The 13,100-nt window shown below is 33.3% G+C and overlaps 1 long non-coding RNA gene across 1 annotated transcript in view; it reads right to left on the bottom strand.

The window, feature by feature from the left end:
• Positions 1-9,731: 9,731 nt before the first annotated feature.
• The window catches only part of LOC132117344 (uncharacterized), a 126,014-nt gene continuing 122,645 nt past the window's right edge, over positions 9,732-13,100 (bottom strand). The window contains exons 2-4 of the long non-coding RNA XR_009425742.1: positions 12,591-12,907; positions 10,144-10,217; positions 9,732-10,020 (exon numbers count right to left, since the gene is read on the bottom strand). This is a non-coding gene — a long non-coding RNA (uncharacterized LOC132117344). The remainder of the gene's footprint in view (positions 10,021-10,143; positions 10,218-12,590; positions 12,908-13,100) is intronic.

Here is a 13,100-nt window from a genome sequence, read left to right as displayed (position 1 = left end):
TTCTCTTCAAACACAATTGGATAACCTGTATATCAAGAAAGCTAAAGGTGCATATATTCGATCAAAGGCCAAATGGATAGAGGAGGGAGAGAAAAGCACATCCTATTTTTGTAGGTTAGAAAAAAGACGGCAGTCTAAAAACAGTATTACATCCCTAATGGTGAATAATATTGAAAATACTGATCCTACAATAATAAGCAAAGAAATTCATAAGTTCTACAGTGACTTGTATTTATCTAAGTTTTTTCCAAAAGAGTGTGAGGACTTCTTTGGAAAAATAATGAATTTTATTCCTAGAATTGACAATGAATTAAGAGATCTTTGTGATGCACAATTAGGTATGGAAGAACTCGATTTAGCTGTGCAGAAACTCAAGTCAAACAAATCCCCTGGTCCCGACGGCCTTACAGGAAATTTTTATAAATTTTTCTGGAATGATTTGAAAGTGTTACTGTTTAATGCTCTTACTGAATCTATTGAAGATGGATCTTTGTGCCCTACAATGAGTCAAGGCTTGATTATTTTAATTCCCAAAACAGATAAAGATCATAGATATTTAGATAATCTCCGCCCAATCACTTTGCTCAATAATGATTATAAAATCTTTACACATGTTCTTGTCAATAGATTGAAAGAGGGCATTAATGGGGTAATTAATGAGGTTCAATCGGGATTCCTTAAAGGAAGATCTATTCACAACAATGTAAGACTAGTAATGGATATGGTTGAATACAATCATTTGATAAAGGATGATGGATATATTCTTTTCTTAGACTTTAAGAAAGCCTTCGACACGTTAGAACATAGGTTTTTATTTAAAGCTTTAGAGCACTTTGGTTTTGGTCAACATTTTATCAATATTATAAAAATTCTCTATAAAGATATGAACAGTTCCATTTCTCTTCCTTACGGTACTTCGCAAAGATTTCCTATTAGTCGTGGAATTAGACAGGGCTGCCCTCTATCCCCTCTTTTGTTCATTTTGGCTGCAGACATGTTGTCTACGTTAGTTATTCATGATCAAACTGTACAAAAATTAAATCTATTTGATAAAAGTATAGCAATCAGTCAATTGGCAGACGACACTACGTTATTCTTAAAAAACAAGGATCAAATTCCTCTGGCTATTTCCTTAGTTAATACCTTTTCTAATGCATCAGGACTCCATCTAAATTTAAGCAAATGTGAACTTCTTGCCCTACATCAGAATGATATCACTTGTTTGCATAATATTCCGGTTAAAAATAAGGTGAAATATTTAGGCATTACAATTACCAAAGATCAGAAAATTTGTACGAAAGATAATTTTGAAAATAATCTACAAAAAGCAAACCGAATCTTAAATTGCTGGTTACAAAGAGACCTTTCAATTTTTGGTCGAATTTTATTAACCAAAGTCGAATATTTATCCAGACTGATTTATCCAGCTCTTTCTTTAGCTCCCCCCGCAAATATTACAAAAACATGTTCCCGGAAAATGTATAATTTTATTTGGAGGCAAAAAGCTCATTATATTAAAAAAGCTGACATTGTTAAATCTTATGAACAAGGTGGTTTAAATGTGATTGAATTTGAAAACATGAATATTGTGTTAAAACTCAAATGGCTAAAAATGTTTGTATGTAATGAAGATAGTTTTTGGTTTACAGTTCCTTCAGCTTTGTTTAAAGAATTTGGTGGAATTCAATATTTGCTCAATTGTGATTTTGATTTATCGAAACTCCCAGTGAAACTATCAACATTCCATCAACAAGTTCTCTTATTTTGGAAATTGGCACATACACACAATTTTACTCCTCATAATGTTTCTATTTGGAACAACAAATATATATTGCACAGGAACAAATCTTTATGTTTTGAGAATTGGTTAAGCAGAAGTATATGGTCGGTGAAAGATCTAATGGATGAAAAAGGAGAGCTTTTAGACTATAATGCTTTTACATTGAAGCATGGATTTACCTGTCACCCGAAAGAGTTTTTCACTGTCATTAATGCAGTACCTTCTGGCATAAAAATGCTAATGAGATGCTCCCTTTCTTATGCTAAAGTTAAGCCAGTTCTTCCCACTTTAGTCATTGGAGATATTAATTTTAAAAGTGTTAATTGTACTAACAAATATATTAGACAGGTCGTCTTAAGAACATATTATCCCTGTCAAATTAAAAGAAATAAACTAGATCACATGTTTAATAAGAATACTGTAAAATATCTTAGAACAGATTATTTGAGTTTTCCTATTCCTCCTAAAGCAAAAGAAACGCATTTCAAAATCTTAAATGAAATTTATCCTTCTAACAAATTCTTAAATCAAAAATTTAATATAGATATTGTCCCCTGTTCTTTTTGTAATAGTCTTTCTGAAGACACTGATCATATCTTCTTTACTTGCAATATTTCCAAAATCTTCTGGATATCAGTTCAAGACTGGTTGATAGAAAAGGAGGTGGTTGTTGATGGTTTTGTTTTCACTTTACAACATATCTTATTTGGAATTCCCAAAGACTGCTGTGCTCATTTTTATTTGATCAATAACATTGTTATATTGGCAAAATATTTCATGCACAAATGTAGATTTTTTAAATCCCTCCCACTACTTATTGTGTTCAAAAATGATCTAAAGTGTTTTCTAAAGCCCTTGAGAGAATGAGAGGTAGGAGTGCGATGAAACTGATTGATCTTTTGATTTCATATGATTTGGTGTAATATTGCCCCTTAATTTAATTTAATTTTATTTTTATTTTATTTAATTTATTTATTTTTTATACCCTATCTGAGATGTAAGATATGATTTCATGCATGTCTATTTTCTTTGTCTTTTAAGTAATTTTTAGCTAATTTGTGTCAAGCCTTTCATTTCGAATGTTTTACATATTGTAGTATGAATACATTTGCCTTGGTTGTGTATATAATTTTGTATTCAATAATAATAATAATAATAATAATAAAAAAAAAAAAAGAATATATCCAAATTACCTCTTAAATTGTCTGCATTCCACCAACAAGTTCTCCTATGTTGGAAATTAGCATTTTCTCACAATTTTAGTCCACACAATACTTGTATTTGGAACAATCGTTTTATTTTGCACCATAACAAATCTTTATTTTATGAAAACTGGTTTCAATATAATATTATTTCCCTATTGGACATGACAGACAGTTATGGAAATGTTCTCAATTACAATGATTTCTGTTTAAAACATGGATTTGCATGTCATCCTAAAGAGTTTTACAGTGTTGTAAATGCCATACCAAAAAACATGGTATTATTAGTAAAAGGGATTCTTTCACATTACTCTGTAACATTCTCTCTTCCATCTCCTTGTCTGGGTGAATTGCTTATTAGAGATCATAAATGTAATAACAAATATATTAGAAATGTCTTCATTAATAAACTTCATCCAAATAGAATTAAACGATATTATGTTTTCAAAGAATTTAACCCTAAAGAGGTGAAGGAAATGAGAATGAATTATCTTACCTTTCCAAGTCTCCCTAAAGTGAAAGAACTTCATTTTAAAATAATAAATGATATATACCCGTCTAAGGAACTTCTCAAATCCAAATTTGATATTGGAGAAAACTCTTGTCAATTCTGTGATAGTGATATTGAAACCACTGAACATATATTTTTTAATTGTAATTACTCAAAGTTGTTTTGGGCTCAATTGTGCAGTAAAATGTCATGTGTAATTACATGGGTAAATCCCCTTGAATACAAACAAATTAAGTTTGGTGTGCTTAAGAAAGACTACTCACAACATTACTTGATTAACAACATTTTTGATGTTGCTAAATACTTCATTCATAAATGCAGATTTCTGAAAACCCCTCCATCCTTTCCTCACTTTTCTAATGAACTTAAACTTTTAAGTTAACTTTAAAAAAAAAAAAAAAAAAAAAAAAAAAAAATATATGTCGCCTCAACTGACGTCGCCTCAACTGACATCTGCCAAAAAAATATATATATATTCTAAGTACATCTCTGCATTACACTAACCTAGTCTCAATATACGTCGCCTCACAAGACGCCTGATATATACGTAGTCTCAATATACGTCGCTTTACACGAAATTTAAAGTTTGCATTACAGTAGATGCATTTGTAACAGGTTGTTATTTAGATATTTCCCAAAACGTGGTAATAGTGCATAATAATTACTGCATGAAGTCTATTTTATGTTTGATAAATTCTGTTTATCTGTTAAGTTGGTGTTGAAGTACAGCACATTAATGTTCAGTTTGTTTGGATGCTACAAAAAGTAGGGAAACACTGAGAGGAAATGCATGATTTCTGCTTGAGTTACATTTCTTTCTTATTTCCTTGTGATCTTGACATAGAAGAGTGTAATTTTAACAGAAATAAAGTTGTATTTATAATAGATATTCATTAGACATTCGATCTTAAAAATTAAATTGGGTCGAGAACAAAGTCGTTCTAAGCAAACATGCTTAAGTTTATTTGGGACGCTAAGGCTGTGATATTAATGTTGTCCACTAGATGGCGTCTTGGGATTGATTTTAACCCAAATGTGCTTCGAGAAGTTTTAATCCTTATGATTTGAATCAAACGCGATGATCTACTTCATTTGCATAACTATCGTGCGCTGACAGTATAGTTTTATATAATTACAGTACATAGAAATCTTTGAATTTTATATTTATCATTACATTAACTTTTATAGACATCAATAAGACATAAAACATCAAGATAGGATTAAATACAACCCCAAATCAGAAAAAAAGATTTTTAAAATGGAATAAAATCAAGATCTTATAATAAAATCGTAATTCTATTGTTTATTTGATTGGCAAAAGTGCAAAGAAAAGATTTTCAATGTTTTCACTGACCAAATAATTGGTAATCTGTAAATATAAGATAACTGGGACAGAGACATGTTTAACACTGTGTCCCAGCAACTCTTTTAAATTACAATGTTTAATTGTTTGTAAATCGAAGATACTAATAGTTTTTTACAAGACTTCAGCTGCTCATCAGTCTGTGGTCATCATTGCCTGGATGTCCTTTTCATGATGGGTCATACATGTTCAATATAGGAGACAGATCTGGACTGATCTAGCACATTCACCCTGTCTCTACCAAACCATGCTGTTGTAGCACATGAATGAGAGAAGGACAGAATGAGAGCTGGCGTTGTCTTTGTCTAATAACCATGGACTTCTCTTGAAAGATGTCATCTTGATGGCAGTATATGTCTCTGTACAATACCAATGACATGTAATGCCTCCATGTCAGTGTACCCTCACACATGCCAGTCACCCATTCCCCTTGCTCTGATAAACCCCCATCCAATAACAAATGTTTGCTTTTGCATCTATCACTGGTAAAAGTCTGGATGGCCCATTGGTCTTTGGGACTGAGAACTCATCTGTTTTTCCCAGTGGACTCATCTGAGCACATCACACATTTCCATTGTCTCTGACTATCTGAGAGAATCCGTGGCATCACTGCATAGAATTGATGTATAGCTTTCTGATGAGTCAAACCTGATACCCTGACCTATTCCCAATTTACTCTGATTATAGACAGTTTGAACCCTTTTAGCCCTGAGACTTCACCTCAGTGAAGGTATTGTTTTTGCTTTGACATACACAAAAATAATGACTCATAACTCAAAAACTGTAGCAAGGAGAGTCAAAAGGATGGTATCATTTGATAGAAATCTTTCTATATTTTTAGAGGGAAAAATCTTTGCCCTCTGAATATTCTCATGTGGAGAAATAGATGATAAAATTTAAGAGAAATTTGCATGGTCAAGGGATATTTTTTTATATCTCTCTTATATTTATCTCAAGTTCAGTAAGGCCATGGAGGCAAGGCTGTGACCAGCTGATGCGGTTATCTGTCAAAACGCTCCAATCACCACCTCTCTCCTATTAGACACGGGACATATATATATACGTGGCACTACTGCTCGGTAAGTATGCTCAATGGCTCGCAACCCTCCCTCCCTCCCCATTATAAGCATGAGCACATTACTGCACACCTTCTGGCTGTCGTCTTCTTTGTTTCAGATCACTAAGGCTTCCTAAATCTTAGCTGGTATGGACCTCACAGTGGAGAGACACTCATCTTCATAACCAGGCTACAGGATAGACGTCCCACTGCCACATCTACATGATTATCACTGTTTGCTTTAAAGACTTATTAAAAGTCTTAATTGTTATATATTTCTAAATTCATGGTTCCAGGGGGTTAATGTTAAAGCTCTTGTATGTTCAGTTATTCTGGGAGCAAGAACCCCCATAAGGAACCATACCGCCAAAGATAAATTGTGTTCAATATACTCAAGTAAACTTGCCAAAGTGGTTCCTGTCTGAAATAAGGTAGGATAACATTTCATTTTTGGTGATGTTCTACATGATTCATTCATGTATTTGAATTACATTTTATGGTGATATCATGAAGTAATCAAAAGTTACAGCATTTGGAACCAAGGTAGCCTTTCTCTTAGTCCTTGACAGTTTAGAAACTTTTGTTTTGAATTTCAAGTTTAGTCAAAGTCCTAAATAATTACACTTGTTTTATTTTACTATGAGACCTTTCAAATTACATATGACAATGACTAACTGAGCTGTATGATGTTTCTGACATATTAGGGTACATGGCACAAAAAAAAAAAAAATTCTTTAATTATATATATTTATATAAGTTATATAAAAGATAAAATACAGAAACATTCTAGGTTTTATATTCTGCTTGCCAAGTGTTCAAAGGATATTTCCAACTGATTTCTTTAATTCATGGGTTTAGGTATTATTATTCACACGAAAGACGAAATGGGTTGTTTTGATTTTAGACTCATTTCAATTGTGAGAATCTGCTGTAAATAATGATATGACATTTTCCACAATCAGAGCATGTGTTATGACATGACCAGCATAAAAATCCACGAGAAATTTACACAATGTGCACACTTGGAGTTTATAATTTGATGATGAATATCTTTAGATCTATGACAGATTATGGTAAATTCTTTTTAATCAGGAGAATTTCCTGAAAATAATGACATGCAATTATGTGCATGTTTCTTTATGAGGAATATCTATCTATCGATCTGGTCGACTGATTATGGTAAATTTTGGATTATTAATCAGAAGAATTTTCTGAAAAGAATGTGTCATTTTTCAAGATCTATGCATGTTTGGCAGGAGTGCAACCTCTGATTTTTTTTATATATATATATATATATATATATATATATTATTTAATTAATTAATTAATATTTTGCTCAGCTCCATGTCATAATTAATTTTTATGTATTATAGCTTTATGAGAGATATCTTAGGATCTCAATGATGGATTTTCTGCAAATAATGACGTGCCTTTTTCTATGATATATGATATTTCATGAGGTTATGAACGAAATCGCCATTACAGATACCTTTGATGTTTTTTTTTTTGTTTTTTTTGCCAAGCTCCTGTGTAGTTTAATGCGTGTTATAACTTCATAGGAATATCTTTAGATAATGACGGATTATAGTGATTTGGGGCTCTTTTTAATCAGGAGAATCTAAATAATGGTATTTATTTTTGTTTTATGTTTTATAAAGTTATGAGGAAAATAAATAAAGCCCAAAAATAATATTACTTACATTCATTAGAGCTGAGATATTCGAAGCTTTTAAATAATTTTTTGGTTATTTCATTCAGGGGTTACTTACTAATTTGATTATTTTTCATGCAGGAGGTGTTCTTTCACTTTCATTTTTATTTTATTTTTTTTAAATTATTATTATTATTTTTTGCAGCCATCAAAATTAAAATGTGTTTATATTTACAAAATATATTTAATCTTTTAAATTATTTTATTTGTACTTTTGTTAATTAAATAACAGTTAAAGATTAAAGATTGTATTGTAAAAAATTTGTTATTAAATGATTAAACTTTCATCTGAAACATCAAATGGTTTTCTTGTTGTGACTTTTACTCTAGTTTAAATATTTAATAACCATTCTAAAAAAAAATCTATTTTGTTTTTAAGTCATCAAAACAGTTGGATCATAATATGAAAGTATACTTTGATTTTTATTCTTAGTATTATTTTTTTTTTCATTTATAGATTTCTCACAATCCAAAATTATGATTCAGTGAATTGTGATGGCTTTAAGACCTCTTCCCACAATATTAAATAAAGCAGTGTCCATTTTTTATACTTTGCTTTATTCCATGAGCAAGCAGAGTACGAACAATGTTTAAGTAATGAAATCTGAAAACAGCAGAAGTCAACAAATTAAAATGGGGGAAAAAAATACCAGAAAATAAATTTATAAACTACTAAAGTGACAAAGTGGCACTTCTCCGGGTGTGTATTCACTGTACACTTTGCATGGGTTAAATGCAGAGCACGAATTCTGAGTATGGGTCATACTTGGCTGTTTATCATGTTATCTCTTTTTTTTTTTTTTTTTTTTTTTTAAATAAATACATATATGATATGTTTTATAAATATTAGTCATGATAGTTTTTTTGTAATATTCAGTGAAATGAGCCATTGTATACTTATCGGAAGCCAAAAATCATATGTTTGAGGGACATGGAAAAAGTATTGGATTATAGGAAAGTCTTAGAATAACTTTTTTGTCCCACAGAAGAAATAAAATCCTGCAGGTTTGGAAAGACATGAAAATGAGTAAATAATTTCTCAGTGATTACTTGATTATGAAGTTCTTGATTTTGGTGAACTATCCTTTAAGTAAAATACAAATACATCCCTTAAGTAAAATCAAATACATTACTATATGCATGAAAGTATACTTCAGATATTACTTATTTTAACTTATGTCACTGGATTATAGAAAAACATGTTCTCTTTCATTTTATTACTTGGTAAAATTAAACCTCCGATGATGATGTATTATTTAGAGGGTTAGTGTAATGCAGAGATGTACTTAATGAATAATTTTTTTTTTTTTGGCAGACGTCAGTTAAGGCGACGTCAGTTGAGGCGACGTACTTATCACGCGTCATTTGAGGCGACGTCAGTTGAGGCGACATACTTATCACGCGTCAGTTGAGGCGACGTACCCTTCTCACACGTAAAAGTACACGACTGTCGACTTCGGCAGGTAATCCTGTCACATTCCTCTCGCCATACACGAGCAGCACTCTTGAGAGCTTGCTCTGCTCTGTGACAGCAGCAGCATTTTGACAAACACGGCCAGGTCGCAAAACGAGAGAAACTGAAACTTAAGTATCGATATTTTCACGTTGGTATCGATCAATACCGATACCAACGTTGGTATCGATATTATCGATATTAGTATCGATCTGCCCACCTCTATTAGGCACTTAATTTCAATAAGTACTAACTTAACGAGCGCTAAAAGAGTACATACTCTACAGCCTAAATGCTTATGTATGAAGTATGAATGCAATTTGTATATCATCATCCGCTATGTTGATCATGTTACCTACAAAGTAAGCACAAAAGCACAAAAACTTAAAAGATGTAAGTGACAGGTTTAACTAATGTATTTGTAAGTATCTTGATAATGAAGAACATTGCCCATTTTGTGATCTTGTTGCAGAAACCTGCACCCCATGAGCACTACTACCTGAAAAACATTTACACAGAGTTTACAAGTACATGCATTGATTCATTAGTTTTGTAATGGGCTAAACCACTGAAGTGGTTCAGATTTATAAATAAATTATAAAATTTATCCAAAGCGACTTGCATTGCATTCAGACTAAAAGTTTTTACCTAACATGTGTTCCCTGGTATTCGAACTGAGGATGAAGATACCACAGCAGCATCTGGTCCTGATGAGACAGTAAAGGGCAGGTGGAGTGAGGGAGCGTCTCATCTGTGACTCTCGATCATTTCCAGGATGATGCTGTGGTCCTCTCCATCCTCAGTGCACACACCAGTCTACAGACATTTTCATGTCCTACAAAAATATGAATACACAATACAAAAAGTCATTACATTATTCTTTTGTTTCAGGTTTTCCCTTTTTTTCACCTATCCTTGCAGGTCCTGCTCCACCACAAAAGATCTGCAGCAAATGCACAGAAATCAAGAATAAGAAAAGAGGTGTAATAGTTGTTTAAAATTACATTAATAAAAAAAATACAACTTAAGATTTAAAATGTTTCATTTATTTTAGTAGTGTACTTACACAAATCCTTTGATGTTAGCATTCCTTCATCAGTGTCTCTGCAGCAGATAAACACACGTGTGTCTCATCTGTCCCTGTAACATCTTGACAAGAGTCAGTATCCTCTGATTTATCTGCTCAATATTACATTTACATGTTGAGTTAGTAACTGATGTAACACTTTTTATCCAGCACAAATGTTCCTTAAATTATCAATATTGCAAATGGACAAATAAAATAGATAACTTATGTTTAGTTACTTTACATACATTTGTTTGTTTACATGACTTACATTCTTCTATAGCAGTGTTGACAAAAGTGAATTATACAGTCGTGGCCAAAAGTTTTGAGAACTAAATAAATATTAGAAATTGGAAAAGTTGCTGCTTAAGTTTTTATAATAGCAATTTGCATATTCTCCAGAATGTTATGAAGAGTGATCAGATGAATTGCATAGTCCTTCTTTGCCATGAAAATGAACTTAATCGCAAAAAAAAAACCTTTCCACTGCATTTCATTGCTGTCATTAAATGACCTGCTGAGATCATTTCAGTAATCGTTTTTTTAACTCAGGTGAGAATGTTGATGAGCACAAGGCTGGAGATCATTATGTCAGGCTGACTTGACATGTTAAAAGGAGGGTGATGCTTGAAATCATTGTTCTTCCATTGTTAACCATGGTGACCTGCAAAGAAATGCGTGCAGCCATCATTGCGTTCCATAAAAATGGCCTCACAGGCAAGGAAATTGTGGCTACTAAGATTGCACCTAAATCAACAATTTATAGGATCATCAAGAACTTCAAGGAAAGAGGTTCAATTCTTGTAAAGAAGACTTCAAGGCGTCCAAGAAAGTCCAGCAAGCGCCAGGATCGTCTCCTAAAGAGGATTCAGGTGCGGGATCGGAGTGCCACCAGTGCAGAGCTTGCTCAGGAATGGCAGCAGGCAGGTGTGAGCGCATCTGCACGCACAGTGAGGCGAAGACTTTTGGAAGATGGCCTGGTGTCAAGAAGGGCAGCAAAGAAGCCACTTCTCTCCAAAAACAACATCAGGGACAGATTGATCTTCTGCAGAAAGCATAGTGAATAGACTGCTGAGGACTGGGGCAAAGTCATATTCTCCGATGAAGCCCCTTTCCGATTGTTTGGGGCATCTGGAAAAAGGCTTGTCCGGAGAAGAAAAGGTTTGCGCTACCATCACTCCTGTGTCATGCCAACAGTAAAGCATCCTGACACCATTCATGTGTGAGATTGCTTCTCATACAAGGGAGTGGGCTCACTCACAATTCTGCCCAAAAACACAGCCATGAATAAAGAATGGTACCAAAACACCCTCCAATAGCAACTTCTTCCAACAATCCAACAACAGTTTGGTGAAGAACAATGCATTTTCCAGCACGATGGAGCACCGTGCCATAAGGCAAAAGTAATAACTAAGTGGCTCGGGGACCAGAATGTTGAAATTTTGGGTCCATGGCCTGGAAACTCCCCAGATCTTAATCCCATTGAGAACTTGTGGTCAATCCTCAAGAGGCGGGTGGACAAACAAAACCCCACTAATTCTGACAAACTCCAAGAAGTGATTATGAAAGAATGGGTTGCTATCAGTCAGGATTTGGCCCAGAAGTTGATTGAGAGCATGCCCAGTCGAATTGCAGAGGTCCTGAAAAAGAAGGGCCAACACTGCAAATACTGACTCTTTGCATAAATGTCATGTAATTGTCGATAAAAGCCTTTGAAACGTATGAAGTGCTTGTAATTATATTTCAGTACATCACAGAAACGACTGAAACAAAGATCTAAAAGCAGTTTAGCAGCAAACTTATTGAAAACTAATATTTATGTAATTCTCAAAACTTTTGGCCATGCATCAATTTCATGTAATTGTCGATAAAAGCCTTTGAAACGTAAGTGCTTGTAATTATATTTCAGTACATCACAGAAACAACTGAAACAAAGATCTAAAAGCAGTTTAGCAGCAAACTTTTTGAAAACTAATATTTTTGTAATTCTCAAAACTTTTGGCCACGACTGTACACAATATCACACACACATCACTCAGACACCTGTTTCATGTCTGTTAGATGAGCTCATCTGCAATACTTATCAAACATTATCCAGTCAGATGATAAATAGACATTTTAGTAATAGTCTTCAAGAAGTATATATGGTTTATGTAAATCAACTTTTGAGTCGTGTACTTAGTGGAGCTCCCCTGTTAGTTGTGCATTATAAAACATGTTTACAGCAAAATCACAAATATGCTACATTATGTAGGTCACAGACAGGGTTTAGATTAAGCCTGTGAAACCTGGGTATAGCGTCTTTAGACCTTTTGCTTATATCATGTTGCTTACTTTACGCCTTAGTTTAAATAAATTTTTAACTCCAAAAACAATACCACTGTATGAAAATGACTTATACACTTCAATTTAAATAATTATTTCGGGGAAAAAAAATATATTCTCACCGTTGTCTCTCACAGCAAGCTGTCATATTCGTCTTCTTTCCAGTTTAACGGCAGTTGGCATCCAGTTTATTGGTGCATTACCGCCCTCTTCTGTTCCGGAGTGTGGATCAGATAATACGTTTTCCTACTAAAACGTACACATCTCTCATATTGTCCCCTAACATTAATATCTACACACACATCATGCATCAAATCCTGCCTAAAACCCCTGCCTCCCTTAAAACTCTGTGCCCTAATTAAAGCTGCCATATTGCCAACAACTTATCGTTTTGAGATCTCGCGTGGTTCTGTGTGATTTGGACAACTTCAAGTTACGCCTCCTACTTCAAGTTACGCCCCTGTCTTGCAGTCTGCAGACGTACACACTTGGTTTATTACTCAACAATTAAAGAGTAACTAAACCCTAAACCAATTTTTTTTAGTTAATGATCTATAAGAATGGGGCTTTATTAGTGCTGTTCATTGATTTGAGTAACTTTTTTGACATTTGAGTATAAAGTGTTTTAATTA

Source organism: Carassius carassius, chromosome 36 (assembly GCF_963082965.1).
Source record: "Carassius carassius chromosome 36, fCarCar2.1, whole genome shotgun sequence".
Taxonomy (NCBI): domain Eukaryota; kingdom Metazoa; phylum Chordata; class Actinopteri; order Cypriniformes; family Cyprinidae; genus Carassius; species Carassius carassius.
This window is presented reverse-complemented; position numbering and strand designations above follow the sequence as displayed.